The sequence below is a fragment of the Dipodomys spectabilis genome, unplaced genomic scaffold (assembly GCF_019054845.1).
Source record: "Dipodomys spectabilis isolate Male_0828 unplaced genomic scaffold, ASM1905484v1 ptg000152l, whole genome shotgun sequence".
In the NCBI taxonomy this organism is placed as follows: domain Eukaryota; kingdom Metazoa; phylum Chordata; class Mammalia; order Rodentia; family Heteromyidae; genus Dipodomys; species Dipodomys spectabilis.
Genome location: NW_024870829.1, coordinates 2,267,923 through 2,288,527, shown reverse-complemented (window position 1 = coordinate 2,288,527; position 20,605 = coordinate 2,267,923). Strand labels below are relative to the sequence as shown.

Below are 20,605 nucleotides of genomic sequence, written 5' to 3'. Positions count from 1 at the left end.
GTTTTAGAAAAGCAAAAAAAAAATTTTTTTATATATATATAAGGTAACAAAAAACGAAAAAAAAACAAAACAAGAAAAAGAAAAAAAGAAAAGAAGAAGAAGAAGAAAAAAAAAGTTCTTTGATTTTTTTTTTTTTTTTTTTTTGGGAGGGGTGGGAAGAGTCCTGTATCTCCCTTTTGTCTGTAACCAGAGTCTGGTTGGAGTCTCTGGTCAGCTTGAGGTCCTGTGGCTTGATTGGTTTCTTAAGTCAGTTTGTTGGAACAGGCAGAAAAATGCTCTGCTTTACCCAAGATTTTGAGATCCCCCTCCCAGGTTAGTTTACTGGGAGGGTGATCTGCTTTGAGAATCACAAAAGAGGGGGATGCAGTGATGAGGCTAGGTTCTGGGTAGAGTTGAGGTCTTTCAAGGAACAGTAGCTTTTCCCTGGGGCTATTTTGTGAAAAAAAAAACTCACAGCACCCAGCCTGGAGCCATTCTCAGGGTTTCTGTTTTTCAATTGATTGTGGTGGCTGCTAGGGGGAGGGGCAGCCTCTGGCTCTGGCCACCCAGCGAGGAGAGCCACTCCAATGGCTGGTGCCTGAGCTGGGCGACCCCTCCCTGGATGGAACTGAGTCTGTGAGGTCACCTCGCCGCCAAGTTCCCGTGAACTGCCAAATGACTAGCTCTATTCCAAGGCCTGAGCTGGAGCTAGCTGCTCCTCCGAGCTTTGTCGGTATCCAAGATGGAGATCACCGGTGCTGGGGGGGGGAGGGGTGGCCTTCCCTCCTCTGCTCCCAGAGAAGGAGTGAGGAAGCGGGGCTTCTACTCACGGGGAGTCTTGGATCCCGGGTCGTCTCTGGTCTGCAAAGTGCAGGATGAAGTTGTCCGCTCCTTGTCGGTTCTTGCTGGTGTTGAGTAGAATCCGCTCGTCCGCTGCGTCTGGCTCCTTTGTCCCGGACTGCGTCTCAGGTATGCCTCCGCGGCGGTGGTCGCCGCTGCGACCCTGCCGCCGCAGCGGCAGCTGCTCAGATGTGTCTGCTTGGCTTCCCCTCTCTTGATTAACTCTCTGTCCTGTGATGGCACACTTGGTGTGATTCTCTGGCTTGGGACTGTTCACTGGAACTCTGAAACTGTTTTCTATGCAAGAGCTTGTTCAGATTCCAGCTTCTCCTCCGCCATCTTCCCGGAACTCATAACATTACTTCTGATTGTTCACTACATGTAATGGTTTCTGTAATACTTATCGTATTCTATTTATTATTATTTTAAAAAAAAACAGCTGGCTAAACTCAAAGCTCATTCATAGAAGTTTATGTTAAGTATTTCACAAGTTTTATTTCCCTTAATTCTTTTGTTTTTGGGGGGGGTCCGGTCGTGGCGTCTGAAGTCTGGGCCTGGGTGCTGTCCCTCAGCTCTTCAGCTCAAGGCTAGCGCTCTACCACTTGAGCCACAGCACCACTTCCGGTTTTTTCTTTTTGCTTATGTGGTGCTGAGGAATCGAACCCAGGGCCTCAGGCATGCAAGGCAAGCGCTCTATCACTGATCCACCTTCCCAGACCCCTTAATTCTTAAGATAACATTTGCTATAATGCTAATGTTATTACCATTTTAGTGTTGGGAAAAATTGTAATTAAAGACAGTGAGAGCATGGCCCAAAGACACACTGTGAGGAAGGAAATGAGTCAAAGTTTCCAAAAGTCTTTCAGCAATACAAAAAATGTGGGTAAAATCTCTCCATTCTCTTACACTCTCAATTCAATATTCATATTGTCCAAGAAATAGTAGCATAGCAATTATTGCCCATGGTTATTATTTTCTGTTACATTTTGTCTTCAGCACAGACTGTGTTGGTGATATTGGGTTATCATGCACAAAGCTGAGCTTACAAGAGAGGCAATTTTTGGGGGAGAGGGCGTCCGGTCGTGGGGCCTAAACTCTGGACCTGAGCACTGTCCCTCAGCTCTTTACGTCAAGACTAGCACTCTAACACTTGAGCCACGGTGCCACTTCTGGCTTTCTTTTTCTACTTATGTGGTGCTGAGGAATTGAACCCAGGGCATCATGCATGCAAGGTAAGCGCTCTACCACTGAGCCACCTTCCCAGCCCTGGGCAAATTTCTTTTGTCCCACAGTTCCAGTTTCCTTTTTTAAAAGTACTAAAACATTTAAATATAATCACTTACTTTTTTAAGAATCCAAAACCGAAAAAATTCACACATAATCACTCCAAATTGCTTTAAAAGTAGGAGATAATGAAGCAGGCCCTGTGAAGTAAATTTTCTTCTACTTTTAAAGTAATTCTGTAAGCCATGTCTTGATTGGTCACATCTGTAATCCTAACTGAGATCTGTGGATAACAGTTGGAAACCAAACAGGGCAAAATAAATTCATGAGATTATTTTTCAAAAATTGTAATGAACCAGCAAAGGCCCAGGAATGGAGATGTAGCTCATATATTAGATCAGCAATCTAGAAAAGATAGGCCTGGCAAGACCTTGAAGCTCTGATTTCAAATTCTGAGCATACTAACACACATGCAAGTTTGTGTGCATGCATGCGCGTGCACACACACACACACACATTTATTCAAAATCCTTCATATCAGTGTTTCGCATTAATTTCTTTGTTAAAAATATTTTATGAGTAAAATAAAGGAAATAAACTCTTCCCTCTCCGAATATTTTTGTACGTTTTTTATGTAAAAATACTGTACAGAGGAGTCACGTTTACATGAGCAAAGTAATGAGTACATTTCCTAACAAGCATTGTTAGCTCCTCCTTTATTTTTCCCCTACCATCACTTCCCTCACACCTCCGCAAGTACACTCCCTTCTTCCCTTCCCCAGCCTAAATTGTTCATTTTTTTTTTTAACATAGTGTCTTGTGCATCTCATTGTTTCAATGGGTCAACCTGTATCCCTATTTAAACATTTTGTTTTTTTCCTTCCCCTCTCCAAATTAGAGGAGCGTATATACAAGGTGTAGGTGCACCAACTTCAAATACAGTGAAAACAAGGGTTATAGCATAGGGGAGGAACATATAAAGAAACAAAAAAAATCACATCACACATTATAAGTACGTTAGAAACAATAGCAATAAAGAAAAAAAAAACACTTGTGTTCCTATCTTGAGGTTCATTTTCCTTAACATCATCTTATTTGGTCATATGCAGATAGCTTTTGACCTTTTCTGCTTATCCCAGACATATATTAGTTATTGAAAATTAGGGAAACCATGGGACCTATGTTTCTTTGGGCCTAGTTAGTTCACTTAATTTTTTCCAAGTCTTTTGATTTCTTAACAAATTGGACAATGCTATTCTTTCTGATGGAGGCATAGAATTCCATTGTGTATATATACCACATATCCATTCATCTGCTGAGGGGCATCGGGGTTGGTTCCATATCTTAGCTATCTTAAATAATGCTGCAATGAACATAGTTATGCTGGTAGCTTTAGTATGGTCTTGTTTGTGATCATTTGGGTAAATGTCCAAAAGTGGGATTGCTGGGTCATAGAGAAGCTCTATGTGGAGTCTTTTGAGGAACCTCCATACTGCTTTCCAAAGTGGCTGAACAAGTTTACACTCCCTCCAACCATGCAGTACTGTTCCCTTGTGATCACATCCCCTCCAGCATCTGTTGGAATGCTTCAGGAATTTGCCTGTCATCCTTATGCAGGGGCATGCTAATCTTCTCTGTATTTTTCCAATATTAGTGTACGTGATGCTGAATTGAGCACAGAAAACTTTTTATATATAAAGTGTAATTGATTTTATTAAACTATATAATTCAACAAAAAGTAAGTTTAAAAGAATCGTTGTGAACTTTTAGAAACATGTATTCCTTACATAAGCACACATTTAAGGATAAAGTCAAGATTGACATGTCAAAAACAAAATAATCCCAGATATTTGTTGTTCAAGATATGTGTAGGAGAAGGAATGCAATTATTCTATACAAGGCAACTGTCCTAATGAACACAGCAGCAAGTGTTAAGGTTTGATAAAACTTTTAATGTTTTAAACATATTTAATTTTGGGAATTTACTTACATATACAAAAACTAGGACTGTTTGTCAGGTCATAATACTTTTCTATAAAGTATTTAAGATTTATGGTAGCAGACATATACTACTAATTATGTACATTTCAGAGTTTATAGAAACTTTACTAATGAGAAGTTGCAAAGTCTTTGTGTAAAGGAACAGAATAAAGAGTTAAGACTTTGTTAACTACAGTTTCTGTTAAAACAATAGGGCTTCCTTACTTTATATGTTAGCGAGGAACAAATGATGATATAAGCCATGTACAAATGATGAGATGAGCCATAAATAGTAATCTTAGTGGGTAACTTTAAAGACTGCACATAGTCTATAAAACTCTTGTTGAGCATCATAATCTTAGTCAGTTTTAAATGTACAGGAATATGAGAAAATAGTAAAATCTAATAGGTAGTACCCTTCAAATACTGAAAACACTGGTAATTGTTTTGTTTTTTATTTTATTAATCATTAATATTTAATTATTGGTTTTTCTTATTTGTAGTATTGTTTTCCTTGTTGTACTATAACACTATTTTTTGTAAGTCCTCATTAGGAGGTACTTTGAGAAGGTTACTGGGATGGCCAAATCATTTTTATAGGAGCATGTGAATTTACAAAGAGGAAAATTAAGAACAAAATATTTATTTAAAAAAATGATGAAGTAGAGTCTGAATCAGGAGTGTTGAAAAATGTCCATACCTAAAATCTTAGCCCTAGGATGAAGCAGCAGTATTACAGAGTTGAGGCCACAAAAGTGAGACTGTGTTTTTTTTTATTTTGATTTTGTTGGTCATGGGGCTTGAACACTGGGGCCTGGGTGCTGTCCCTCAGCTTAAAGCTAGCATTACCACTTGAGACAAAGCACCACTCCATCTTTTTGTGCTTATGTGGTGCTGCTGAGGACTCAAACCCACGGCCTCATGCATGCAAGGCAAACACTCTACAACTGAGCCATCTTCCCTGCACCTGAGATAACTGTGTTTAAAAAAAATCATCTAAACAACATTTGCTTTCTGCTTTGGGTTGTATAATGAAATATATGAATATCTTTTGATGTTTTTGTGAATTGTCGTACTTCTAAATTTATACTCACTTCAGCCACTTTATCCTTTTCAAAGTCATGAAATATCTCTGAGAGTTTGCTTCTGTGAAGATTGTTTTTGCATTTATAATTTCTTCTGAATCATTTTTATTTTTTGTCAAAATGACTTTATATTTCATGTTGATGGTTTAACATACATCAAATACCTTTAAATGTACATGTAGAGTCTGAAGATCGCAAAATGAATATTCTCATACAGCTCTTGTTTAGCTGTTATGCACTTTCAGCATTATGATATTTCTCTCTCTTTAACTCTCTCTCATTTCCTCTCTTTCTCTTTCATGCTCCATGTCTGCTACTTAGAATTTCTGCTGGTCTACTATAATCCTACAGAATCCACTGGTTTTGTGGGAACATGAGAGGGACCATCAGTTACCCTTACATTTCTTAAGAATTATAACAGTGACATGATATTATTCTTTTCTATTCTAAATGGCAAAACACCAGATCTAGGAATTCCTTTTCACTTTTATACTATTATAAATTTTATCTCATAGGAATCATTGGGACGGATAGGATACTTTTAACCTCTGACCTATAAGTTCTTTTTCTTTTACAAACAAACCTTTTTTATTATCAGTAAGTAACTACATGTAATGAAAACAAAGCTATCCTATGAAAAGTAGGCCGAAGTTGTTCACAGGGATGGGGGGAAGTGAGCACAAAGGATGCCCGTCATAGAGCACAGGTCCTCAGAGCAGTTTATCATGTACACTTTGTGAGAATGAAATGTGCTGGGATGTATAAATTAAATCACTGAACAACTGATATATATATATATATATATTTATTTATATATGCATATTTATTTATATATGCATATATGTCTGTATATGCCCTTATACATGTACAATGCATGTTATTATACACACAAATACACACATACATATACACATGTACACATGCACACAAGGAGAAAGACATAGATACAGCCAACACTAGTTTCACTACTTGTTGAATATGCCTTAGAGGGAATGCTTGGAACAAAATAATGTTGAAGATACGTTTGTCTCCAAAAGTTCTTTTACCTCTCCTCTTATCTCTTAAAACTGGTAGGTTTTGCTAGATTCAACTTGTAAAATGCAATACAAGTGACAGCAAGTCACTCAGAAATCTCAGTAAGTAAACATCATATGATGTCTCCCTGCTCCCAACAGAATGGTTGCTCTTGTAGACCTTCTCAACAACCAAAGTAGATGGAGAATACCCTGGAAAAGAATAAAGTTCTATGGACTTAAATGGCATCCAACAGCCAGCATCAATTCCTAAGCAGATGAGTGAGTCCTCAGAAGTTTGGAGCTTAGGTCAACATTTAACCAACCCATGTGAAAAGTCCTATGTGAGAAATGCTGACTGAGGTCTTGCTGATTTCCTGGCCAAGAAAATAAGAAAGTATTTTTAATATATTAAAATTTGAGAATAATTTGTAACCTGTCTATAAATGTGTAAAACACTATTATATCAACTCAAAAAAATGATGTGGGAAACTTACTGCATTGTTGGTGGGAGTGTAAACTTGTTCAAATACTGGAAAGCCATATGGAGGTTCCTCAAAAGACTCCACATAGAGCTACCCTATGACCCAGCTATCCCACTTTTGGGAATTTACCCAAATGATCACAAACAAGACCATAGTAAAGCTACCAGCACGACTATGTTTATTGCAGCATTATTTAAGATAGCTAAGATAGGGAACCAACCCAGATGCCCCTCACTAGATGAATAGATCAAGAAAATGTAGTATATATATACAATGGAATTCTATGCCTCCATCAGAAAGAATGACATTGCCCCATTTGTTAGGAAATGGAAAGACTTGGAAAAAAATTATATTAAGTCAAGTAAGCCAGGCCCAAAGAAACATAGGTCCTATGTTTTCCCTTATTTGCAATAACTAGTATATGTCTGAGTAAAGCAGTAAAGTTCAGATAAGTTGATGTTATGGGAATGAACCCCAAGATAAAGATTCAAATTTTTTGTTTTTTTTTTTCTTTCATGCAATTGTTTCTAACATATTTTTAAGATGATTTCTTTGTTGCTTTGTATGTCCCTCCACCACGGTATAACCCATGCTTTCACTGTACTTGATGTTGGTATAATTTGTGGAGGGGAAGGGAAAAAACAAATTGTTTAAATAGTGATACAGGTGGACCCTTTGCAACAATGAGATGTTCAAGTTTTTATGTTGAAAAACAAACTTTACAATTTTGGGGAGGGCTGGGGGGAGGATCAGGTGGGGAGAGGGGGAGAGTATAGGAAGGGATGGAAAGGGGAAACAAAGAGGAGGCAACAATGCTTGATAATTAATATACTCGTTATCATGTAATTGTAAGTCCTCTGTACGGTATTCTCACAATAAAAAAAGAAATTAAAATAAATGTTGTGCGTTTTATTTTGTCCTTCCCCTCCACAAATTATGCCAACATCAAATACAGTGAAAGGAGGGGTTATACTGGGGTGGGGGAGGTACATGCATTGTTACATCCTTCTTTGTTTCCCCTTAACATCCCTTCCCCTCTCCTCCCCCCACCACCCGCCAAAGTTGGAAAGATCATTTTTCGACATAACTTTCACTAGCCAAAACGGACAAGGGTCTCATATCTAAAATATACCTGGAATTCAAAAAATTAAATCCCTCAACAACAAATCCTCAAAGAAACAACTGCTCAATAGATAAGTGGACTAAAAACTTAAAGAGAATCTCTCTGAAGAGGAAAGTAGGATGGCCAATAGATACATGAAGAAATGCTCAACCTCACTAGCCTTAAAAGAAATGCAAATCAAAACAACTTTGAGATACCACCTCATGCCAGTTATAATGGCTATAATCAAGAACTTTAATAACAACAGATTCTGGAGGGGATGTTGACAGAAGAGAGCCTTACTGCATTGATGGTAGAAGTGTAAACTGTTCAACCACTTGAGAAAGTAGTATGGAGGTTCCTCAAAAGACTCCACATAGAGTTCCCCTATGACTCAGCAATCCAACTTTTGGGCATTTACCCAAATGATTACACCCTTGAACCACCAGTGCCTAGCCATGTTGCATATTCTGTGTAATTCCTATTCTCAGCATTGTATAGATGCACAAACCAAATATTTTCTTATTAGAGATTTTCTTCTATCCATTAAGTAAAATGTTATGTGTTGGATACTGTCCACTGAAATCATACTAAAGATCGATAACCCACGGGCTGGGAAGGTGGCTCAGTGGTAGAGCGCTTGCCTTGCATGCTCGAGGCCCTGGGTTCGATTCCTCAGCACCACATAAGCAAAAAGAAAAAAAAGCCGGAAGTGGCGCTGTGGCTTAAATGGTAGAGTGCTAGCCTTGAGCTGAAGAGCTGAGGGACAGTGCCCAGGCCTAGAGTTCAGGCCCCACGACCAGACCCCCCCCCCAAAAAAAAATCGATAACCCATTGCCTTAGAAAATGACTGCATTGGGAAACAGAATCTCAAAGGTAGCATTTAAGTTGAAGTCTCCTCCAAAAGAATCAGAAGGTCTTGAATATGCCAAGGAAAGAGGACTCAGAAGAAGCCAAACCTGATCTTGGAGTGCTAGATCCACCACTTCAGAGGCAATATATTTACAGTGTTAACGCGACTTAATCTGTGGTAGTTTATTATTACAATTACTAGCAAACATGTGGAATCTATAAGACATGAAAAGTCATTGACTCTTGGGGTCTATGACTCATCTTTATAATCCTAGTGATTAAGAAGGATGAGACTTTGGGAATAATGTTTTTCCGAGTGGTAGGAAAGTTCATGAGGTTCTGTCTCCAATTAACTATAAACATTTCTGGGCTGGAGGCATGTTTCAAAAGGTAGACTGACTATTGTTAGCAAACAAACTGAGAGCATGAGTTTTGTTCAAGCCCCAAATTGGGAGAAAGAAAAAGTCCTTAATAGAAAACTATGAGAAACAGAAATATGAATAGGAAAGCAGAAGCAAAAAAAATAAACTTATTGATACAAAGTTTCCCAATGTGAAATATGGCACAAACTCCAATATTTAGGGTTTTCCTTCCTGTATAGTAGAAATAAATGGTATTTCGACTTGATGAAACTAAAGTAAAACTGTATGCAATAAATAATTACATTAATATTATGTTTCCATAAATTAACTTGTTTTCCTACAAATTTATAGAATAGTGTAGCTATGGAAAATCAATAAAAACTGTTTTCATATAAGATTATGTATCCTTTCAGGTGTTGTCTAAAATTGATCTACACTGAAATGATTGCCATTGATATCTTTCTCAAGATTCCAAATGTTTATACTTTCAGCTGATTTTCCACAAAACTCACACCCCAAACATAACTCTTAGTTTGTTCATGAAATCATAGGAACATATGGCACTAAAGGTTAATTACCTTTATCTGCTGTCCTTAATGTAGTATACCTAATAAAATTAAGTATATACCCTGACGAAAATAAGATACTTCCTTCTACATACAGACTTGCACACACACACACACACACACACACACACATACAGATACACACACATATTTACCACTGTGACTCAGGTTAGGTTCCTGACATTGTGTATCACACAATGATCTATTAATCAAACTTTCTTACACAGACATAAAATACATTCATAATTCTGCACATATAAAAACACCAGATCATTTAAAATGATGAGAATATTTAACAGAACCATCAAGCTCCTGAGCCATCTACTCCCTGATTTCATTCATTCATGATGATCCATTTTTCATATCATAATTAAAAGTCTTTTTGAGTCTGTCTGATTAGCAGACAAAAGTATGTTATCATATATTAGAAAATGTAGGTGAAATTACTTGTCCCTAGGTAATCTTTAATATATCTTATCAAAGACTTCTGTTTCCTTCTTTTATTTTCTTGTTTTTGGGGGTCCGGTTGTGGGACCTGACCTCTGTCCCTCAGCTCTTCAGCTCAAGGCTAGCGCTCTACCACTTGAGGCACAAGCCACTTCTGGCTTTTTTCTTTTTTCATATGTGGTGCTGAGGAATCAAACCCAGGGCCTCATGCATGCAAGGCAAGCGCTCTACCACTGAGCCACCTTCCCAGCCCTTTCTGTTTCCTTCTTGCAGAGTCTGTTTCCAGCATTTTGCCTTAATGTCTAATATTAAATTACAAAGGACATACCATATTCCTAAATTCATTTTTCCTAAAGGTTATGCTATAGAGTTGACTCTAATTTGTTTGCTTATTATAAATTAAATTTTCTCAACAACTTAAAATATTGTTTATGTTACTCCTAAGCCTTTTGAAATATCAAAACACACTGGAAATTCACCTTTGCAATAACTTGTGAATGGCAGTAATGTTTGAGGGGAGATGAAGGACTTGAATTATCTAGTGCCTTAAAAATGGCACTATTACTTAAAGGGCTGATCATCTAGTAAGCTTTCAAAGTGTGGTCTTCTGATTTCATTTAAGAAGATAAAAGTAGGCTTTTCATCACATTCTTGCTTGCAAATCACTAGAATTATTTCCTTTGTACAGTTTATGCCCTGCTGCTACTGTATTGAAACCCACATACAACTGCATAGCTGTGGTAGCTGCTCTAAATTTTGCAATTTTCTGCCAGTAGCCCTGGTGATTTTCGCTTAGATTCATGGGATAGTCACATAATCCACAATTACAAAGCACCACAATATATAAAGACCACGTGCAAAATGAGACTCAATTTCTTTCTTTGTTGTTTCCTTTTTTTCTTATTGATTGTCTTTTAAGGAGCTAGGGATTGTTGATTTCTTATTATTGTTGATGTTACTTAAATAAATTTACCAGATTTTTCCAATAAAATAAAGAGATATTAAAAAAGACATATCTAGTCACAAAATAAAACTAAACATTTGAGTCTTTTTTATTCTAGTCCTGTTTTTAGTTATCTTCAAATAACATTGAGATGAGCCAAGCATACACGTAAAATGACCCTATCAAGCACACAGAACTCTGGAATATTTGGGCTTTGATTTCCACATCAACTTCACCTAGAAAAGAAAATTATCACTTGCTTCATGTCTTAAGTAATCTACTTAAAACAAGTTTTATTAATTTTATCAGTAGATCTCACAATCTATGGAATTGATGCATTGTATAAGTATTTGATTTCTTATTTCCACTGAATCAATATTATATTAATTTTATTTTTGTCATATGAAATAATGACATTCTTGAGGATAAAACATGCCTGTTTTTCATTTTTGTTGCCAAAATGGAACTATTAGACATTTTGAAAATTTAACTTTAAATCTGAACCTTCAAATTTCACTGTGACTTGAATTGTGTTACTTACACCTTTAATGTTAAAATCAAATGCATTATTAAATACAAAACAAAATTAAAAGTTATCACACCTTATTCCCAGAATTGACTTTATGATTAAATACAATTATATATACAAAATTAAAAGTTATCACACCTTATTCCCAGAATTGACTTTATGATTAAATACAATTATATATACAAAATTAAAAGTTATCACACCTTATTCCCAGAATTGACTTTATGATTAAATACAATTATATGTATATACTGTAACAAACTGAGATATGGAAACAGAAGATTCCTTCTTTTTGTTTTGGGTTTGTTATTGTTGTTTATAGTCTGTGATGGGTCTGTCTTCCTGACCTTATGTATGTTACATCCATTTATATCTTCAGGAAGGTGGGGGGTGGGCACAGAGCTTTAGAGAAAAGGGTGAAAAAATGAAGCAGTGGAGTTCATTGAACGTTGATGAAAGTGAACTATTGAACTCATGGGTGGGGGCAGGAGGGGGGGACTGGGAACAAGTGAAGGAACTGAAGACATTTCATAAAAGGAAATGTCCTCATTACCTGATTCATATAACTGTAATCCCTGTATAAATCACCTTAATAATAACAACAGAGTAAATTTATTTTAAAAAAGCAAAACACTGTTTCCTAGAATCCTAGAAGTTTCTTTCATTCACTGGTTTGAGCTGGGTGAGTCTATCTCTGGAAATAGCTACATTAACATTCATTGGGCAAATTTGTGAGCTACTAGTAGATAAAAGTCAATTATGATTGTTTGCATGATTTTGAGATGCTGATTCATTTATTTCATTAATCTAATTTGTATTATTACTGTCTACCGGTTTTTGGTTTGGCTTGTTCCTGTTTTTCAAGGACATAGTGGTTCATCATTACTGCTGATTTAAGATTGTTCTAATTTGTTGATGTACATACTCAAAGATATAAATTTTCCTCTGAGTATTGCCTGTGCTCTTGTTTCCCAGAGAAGGTAGTATTTTATGTGTTCACTTCCACTGAATTCCATAAATGTTGGAACTTCCCTCCATATCTCTTAATGTAAGTTTATTCCAAGTTTTTCCATTTCCTTATGAATAATGGTGTAATATCATTCTTTCTGGATCCATAGAATTGTATGAAACTGAAGAGTTTATTCATGGCAAAGGAAAATGTTAGCAAGATATATAGAAAGAGAACAGAATGGATGAAAATTTTTACTAGCTAAGCATCAGACAAGGATTTTTATAACTAACCCATATTAAGAGATCAAAAATTTAAACTCAACAAAAATAAACCCTCAAATAAACAACAACCTAATTAATATATGGGATAAAGACTTAAAGAGAACTTCTTAGAAGAAGTAAAATGACAAGTAGACATATCTCTCTTCATAAAAGAAAGGCAAATACAAACAACACTGAGATTCATCTAAACCCTGTTACAATATCTTTTGAAAAAACAATCACAGATACTGATAGGAATGTGTCCCAAAGGAAACTGTATTACACCGTTGCTGTAAATGCGATCTTCTTCAAGCTCTTTGGAAAACACTATTGAGGTTGCTCACAAAACTGAATAGAGAGCTCCCTATGATCCAGCAATTCCACTTACGGGTGTTCATCCAATAGAGCAACAACAAGGCCCCACTGAAGCTGCCAGCACAATCATGTTCATTGTTGCATTATTTTCTGAAGCCAACACATGGAATTAGCCCAGATGCTTCCCATTGTAAAAAGGGATCAAGAATTGTGTGTGTATATGAATTATATGTATAATTTTATTGATCCCTATTTACAATTATGCATGTATGTATGAATATATATGTATACATACATAATCAAATTCTATTCATCCATCAGAAAGAATAATATTGCACTATTCTAAAGGAAAATGAAAGACTTAGAAATAATCATGTCAAGTGAAATTAACTGGACCCAGAGAAACTTAGGTTGCATGAGTTTCCTCATTTGTGGTAGATAGAAGGTGCCTATAATTGTAAAAGTAAACACACTGCATGGTATGCAAGGAGGTACAAATGAATTATCTGAAGTGTCAGAGTCCATGGAGAGTGAAAATACTATAATTCTCTTAAAATATTAAGTCAAAGTCCAACAAAATAAATACCAGTAAATGTGTACTAGAAAAGAGTACAGTGTGGGGCAATGTGAGAGGGGTAGGAAATTGAGGGGGAAAAGGATAGAATACAGGCAAGAATCCATTGCATACTTCCCAGAATTAAAATACACAAAGCAAGGGGTAGTGTTTAATGGGTATGAAGATGTTGAAATGGTAACAGAATTCCAGGTTCATTGTACACATAAACTGCTTTGTTAAATGACATGTAATTCTGTACATAATATAATATTGAGATATGTAATGAGTGGGGTTGATTGTGAAGGGTGGATGAGAATGTTGGAACTGGTGACATTGATCAAGATGCATGGTATCCATAAACTGTTTCAGTTAATGACAACTCCTTTGTACAACTACATAAAAGATAATAAAAAATATTCAAAAAATTAATTATGACATTTGAATAGAGAATTGAACCTCAATTCAATTCACATTTAAAAATATTTTTAACCTGAAGGTTTGGAGAATAAAATTCAAATAATAAAATACTATGAATCTTTATTTCAGAAAATTTAAAATTTAAATTAAAACTCCTTTGCTTTTTGTCAGCCTTTGGGCTGTTATAAGAGAATACTTCAAAGTAAATTGCTTAAAAACATCAGGAGTATAATAACCATACTTGAACATTGATTATAAAAATGATTATTCAAAGCAATTTCTTGTCTTATAGGGGTCCATTTTCTAGTTCATTATAATCTATTTGCTGGACATTCACCTGGCAGAGTAGTTATATTAGGCTTCTTTTATCAGGATCATTATTGCAGGGTCATCTCTGAAAGGTTGAGTCAAATGTGACCAGACAGGGAAAGAGAATTTCAACATGTGTATCTGGAGGGAATTACATCGTCCCATACACCTTGCAAATTTTCCTTTAACTCTTAGTGTAGTGTATCATTTGGATATTATTTCATAGAAAATAATAACTTCAGGACAAACCTATGTCGTGTAAATTATGTGACTGTCATCACAATTGTATAGAAATATCTACCCACCACTCTAGAAATTGAATCTGAAATCATAAAGGATTGGGATTAATAATTAATATTCACTATGTTGCCATAAAATGGTGGTGAACCTTTTCAAGTGGGTACATTTGTAGAGATTTGGTCACTGAGAACTTGTGATCAAAGAGGACGTTAAGATCAAAGTCATTTCCTCCTCTTCCTTCTTTTTCTTCTCTGTCTCCTTCTTCTCCTTCTTCTTCTCCCTCTCCCTCTCTCTCTCCCCCTCCTCCTCTTTCTCCCTCTCCCACTCCTATTCCTCCTCTTCTTTACTTCCTGGATCCCATGAATACACATAATCTATCACACGTTCCTGACATGGGACACTGTGCTACCACCAACCCAAAGTAATGAGGATAAGAAACATAAACTGAAATGTATAAAACTAGAAGCTAAGATTAATGTTTCCTCCTTTCAAGCTCATCTTATAAAGTATTTTGTCATTTTAATAGGAGAGTGACACAGCATGCTCTCATTTATTATAAAGGTTAAGATTTACTGGAAAAAACTGACCAACATCGCCCTAGTGAAATGATTGATTAAATTAATATTATATTATGACAAATCTACTTTAAAATATCAGATATACGTCAAAAAGAGCACAAAAATTCTCCTTTATGGATTGCTATGAAGAGAAAGCAGAATTCAATCTGTTCCTCACGGAAATTGACCTATGACTGGCAGTATTGTCAATTGCATAAATGATTTAAGAAGACTGAAGAACAAATTTCAACTCAAACTGTGTGATATAAAATTTACTTTGCCCATGTAAGAAACTTTTGTATTCTATCTATGTTTGGTCCACAAAATGACTTTCATTTTATTCTAATCATATTTTAATTAACTTTAAGTAGTTGTATGGGTGTTGCTGTTTGGCAAAGCAGTTTACGAATACTATTTACTGAGATTTTTTTTCTTCTTTCTCTCCTGAGGTTTGAACTGTGGGTGTGGGCGCTGTCCCTGATCTCCTATGGATGAAGATTTGAACTCTATCACTTGAGGCACTGCAGCACCTTCAGATTTTTCTGAGATCTAATTGGAGATAAGAATCTCACAGGCTTTCCTACCTGGGCAGGTTTCAAACCTCAGTCCTCAGCCTCCTGAGTATCTAGGTGTACAGGCATGAGCTGGTAGTGTATGTCTTAATACAATGCATCTTTTTTTTTTGGCCAGCCTGGGGCTTGAACTCAGAGCTTGGAAATGTACTTGAGCTTCTTTTCCTCAAGCTAGCACTCTACGACTTGTGTCACAGTGCAAATTCCAGCTTTTTTTTGTTTATGTAGAACTTAGGAATTAAACCCAGGGCTTCACACTACAACTAAGTCTACACTAAGCCACATTCCCAGCCCAATACAATGCATCTTGATGATCATCATCCCTCATCCATCTCAATCCTATCTCATCCTTCAATTTACATAATTTTGTAGAATATTCACTGACTCACAATGTCATATGTCACTCAGAGGATATATCACATCAGATTTTATTGATAGTCTTATTCATCAACATAATAAATGTTTGCCTTTAAGAATTCTGTAATTTTAAATTCTAAATTTTCACAAAGATTCACCCACTACTATTCTAAAATTTTTCCTAAGGTTAATGCAAATGCAATCTGTAATTCTTCAATAAAGTACAATAATACTTGGAATGTTAAAGAGTTGGACTCTGAATATCACCTTCACTTTTAGAACATTTTATCATCACTACCCTCTCAAAATGCTCCAATATTTATTAGTACTCACTTCTTGTCATCATTTCAACCCACCCTCCCCTTGAGCAGCTATTATTTCATATACTACCTCTACAGATGTGTCAATTAAAAGAACTCACATAAATAGAAAATGTAGTCTATTTTATTAATTTCCCCCATGTAAAATTAGTGTTTCCAAAGTAAGTCCATTTAAATTTTCTAATGGATAGAGCATATTGTTTTGTATGCATGTGTATATGGGTGTAACGTCCTCAATGGGAATTTCAATATTTTATTGTATGCTATTATAAAAGGTTTTGCTACATATATTCTTGTACATGTGTCTCATTGGACGTATGTTGAAATCTATTTTGTATATAAAATTATGATTCAAAATGGTGAATCATAGAGGCAACTCTGTGTAATATCTAAAAGATCGTCAGTATGTTTAACAAACTGACTATATCACTTTAAGTGCCAAGCACCAATGTATAAGGATTCCAATTTCTACATACTGGTTGTGCAGTGCTATCTTATTGTTGTTTCTATTTCTACTAACCTCTATATGTATGCAATGTCTAGGACTGAACTTTTCTTATGAACTTTCCATGTTTCCAATTTCTACATAGTGGTTGTGCAGTATCATATTGTTGTTTCTATTTCTACTAACCTTTATATGTATGCAATGTCTAGGTATTAACTTTTCTTATGAATTTTCCATATGTTCTTTGGTTGTTGGTATATTATTATAGAGATATGTATTTTGATTTTTTGATAACTTATTCAGGATGGTTAAAGTTTTTCATTGTCATTAATATGCTCTTAATATATTACTTATTTGTCTCTTTAAATAAATGTATATGTATACACACTGTGTACATATGCATATATTCATATTTATATGTAAATATATACAAATACCTGTATATATATGAATATACAGATGTGTATATACATGTATATAGACACATCATGTATATTATTACTTTCATTTGTCAGTAAGTTATCATTTTATTTTATTTGCCAAACATGTCCTTTATTGATTTTACTTTATTTAATTTTATGGTAAAGATGTTGTACAGAGGGGTTACAGTTACATGAGTAAGGCAATGAGTACATTACTTGTTGATCATTGTTACCCTTTCCCTTCCTTGTTGTTGTCCCACTATCACTTCCCTCCCCCAGATCCCACATTCTTATTTACCCACCCTTTGCAGCATGAAGTGGTAAAGTTCCTTTGCATTATACTGTCTTGTGGGTATCTTTAGTGCAATGGATTAACTTGTGTCCATGTTTCAGCGTTTTGTAATTCCCATTCCCCTCCCTAGATTAGACATGTAATTACAAGATGCAGGGTATCAAAACTGAGTAGTGATAAGAGGGGATATGCCATAGGAGAAAGATACAAAGGAAACAACAACAACAAAAATGAATAAAATTGCATTACACATTTACAACAGTAACAATAGAGACAGAACTCCCAAACATGTCCTTTATTGTCAAGGTAGTTATTTCAGTTCATGTCCTTACCATTTTTGGAACTTTGCTAAAATGTTTTATAGCTTTCCATATGCACTAATATGTTCATTTTTTTCTAAATCTATCTACTCCTAAGATACCTGCCATCTCTCTTCTAAAGCCAAAAAACAGTCTTCTACAGCTTGGTTCCAAACACTTGTATTTTTTCCTTGAAAAAAGAATACTGATCTAAGCCCGGTGCTGCTGGCTTACACCTATAATCCTAGTTACTCAGGAAGCTGAGATCTGAGGATCACTGTTCAAAGCAAGCCTGGGCAGAAAAAGTCCATGAGACTCTTACCTCCAATAAACCACCAGAAAATGGAAGTGACTCTATGGCTCAAATGGTAGAGGTCTAGCCTTGAGCTGCAGAACTAATGGACAGCGCCCAGACCCAGAGATCAAGGCCCACGACGACCATCACCACCACTAACAACAACAAAAAGAATACTGACTCGAAAAGCAATAGCTTTAAACAGTCTTAAAGATAGACTCATGTCTAATATTCTAGTATTATCTTAGATACCAACAGCCTTTTAGTCCAATGAGCCATGAGCCCTCAGAATGTTGACCAAATTTCTTATTTACACAATTACTATAAGTATGTTTTCTCATCTATCTTTCTTTCATTTCACCACAGAATTCGTATTTATCCTTTCTGTCATACATGAATACCAATGCCTTTGGAAGATATTTATTAGTTGGTGTGTATTATTTGTAAGAAGATATCTTACTGAAATACTTAACAGACTCACATATTGATCAAGGGCCTGATTAACCTGTTTCTGTCTTTCTCCATTCCCATTGCCCCTTAGTTTTCAACTGTTTTCTGTGAATTTCTTTGTGCTATCTTCACACATTGTCAAAATGTATTTCAGTGTTGTTCACCCATTATCACTGACAATTATACAATGCTGAATAAAAAGCAAACATCTAAATAAATGGAGACATACAATTTTTGTGGATTGGAGGATATAATTGAGCAAATACAATAATTGTCCCCCACACCGTTTTTTTTGGTCATTCATGAAGCTTGAAATGTGGCCTGGGCACTGTCCCTCAGCTCTTCAGCTCAAAGTGAGTCTTCTACCCATTGAGCAACTGTGTCACTTCTGGTTTTCTGGTGGTTAATTGGAGATAAGAATCTCATAGACATTCCCATTCCAGCTGGCTTTGAATCACAATCTTCAGACCCTCAGCCCATTAGAGAAATCTTCACTATTTCATGTTAATAAGGATCTTATATTCTGTGAGCCACTTAGAAATGTGAAATCATTGGTATGAAGTATCCAATCAGATGTTTGTTTTTTTTTCTTCTTCTGTATTTCAATGCTTCATGTGCAAAGACATTGTGGAAAGTATTACAAACATAAGTGTAATCCCAATACCTTCATTCATTGTGAAGGGCACTTTCTTCCTAAATATTTTGACCCAAATTATCTTTTTCAGGAAATTACTGTTTGGTAATTAAAGGTCAATTCACAAATTTTGATGTCTTATTTTTTAAAGAACTTTGAATTTAAATTCCACTACAACCTTGTTTCACACAATGAGAGTACATTTCCTGGGTAAGGACAATTCTCAAAGGAACCTACAAGATTTACAGCAAGGCTTCTGAGGTTTGTTTGTTTAGTGTGAAAAAGAGCCATCTTCACCCACATTGCTCCCTCTCCACTAAGTCTCCATGGATTTCTGTGCATAAAAGCATATTTTCCCAGGCAATTTAAAATTGTCTTCATGGGATAAGTTATTAAAAAGTTTGAACAATTCAACTTTACCTGTCATAATTTTAAAACTCTTTTGAAATGCCTTTATCAGAACTGCGAATTCACCAATCCTAATTCCACCTTTACCATCAAAAACAGTTAACAGGTTGTTTTCTTGAAATACTCTCCATGCAATTCTTATTTTCCAGTGGCTTTTTATGTGTATATATGACCATATAAGCTGATGTTGAGCAGAATGAGCTCCAAGATATGGAAAAAGAGATTTTTATTTGTGGTTTTTGTTTTTAATGTACTTTGTGATTTCTATTTTCTTTTGGGTTTTTCCCTATGGTTTACCCCTGCTGTATTTGATTTTGTTACCCTGTATATTGTATATGCATTCATCTTAATTTGGCAAGAGAAGAGGAACGACAAAATGGTGAGACAAAGGACAAAGGGCAAACCAATGCAATAGCAATACTCACAAGACAATATGTTGGAAATAGACATTACAGCTTGTGAGGTATTAGCATGAAGGAAAACTGTGAGAAAAATGAGGAAGGGGGTAACGAGTTTGAAAAGTTATGTATACACTACCTTACAATTACCATAACCCCACTGTACATCAATTTGTTAATAAAATTTAAAAAATAAGCTGCATAAAATATAATTTTACTATAATGGTAAGGTAAATATTATTCTTTAGGTAGAAACTGTTTTAAAATTAATACTATTTGGCATCTAATTTGATTTAATTACCCCTTCTTTATCAGAGGGTCATCAACTTGAATGTCATCCAACTAGACAATATTTTCACAATATACCTGCCAATATTTTCAAAAAAAATAAATTTGGTACTTTCTCATACTAAAGCCAAAAGCAGTTTAATTTTATGGAAACGGATAACTTTTCAAAGTACGTAAGTTGTAAGGAGGACAGAATATATGTGTTCTTTAAAATTCCTATGACTAATAACTACTCATTTTCAAATTCTGAACATTTCATACCTGAGAGATTCAAAACAGTACCTACTTGCATGTTATGAAATTCTGCAATAGATAAAGTTCCCAATGGGGTATTACAGATTGAGAAGTCAACAGAAAAATAGCAACATTCGGGTAGAGGATAAAACTATGAAGCATCTGAAATAACTAATTC

The 20,605-nt window shown here is 35.5% G+C and overlaps 1 non-coding gene across 1 annotated transcript; it reads right to left on the bottom strand.

The window, feature by feature from the left end:
- Window positions 1-3,615: 3,615 nt before the first annotated feature.
- Window positions 3,616-3,721, bottom strand: LOC122118446. Its single transcript, XR_006149368.1, has one exon. It is a non-coding gene; the product is annotated as a U6 spliceosomal RNA (small nuclear RNA).
- Between the last annotated feature and the right edge of the window lie 16,884 nt (window positions 3,722-20,605).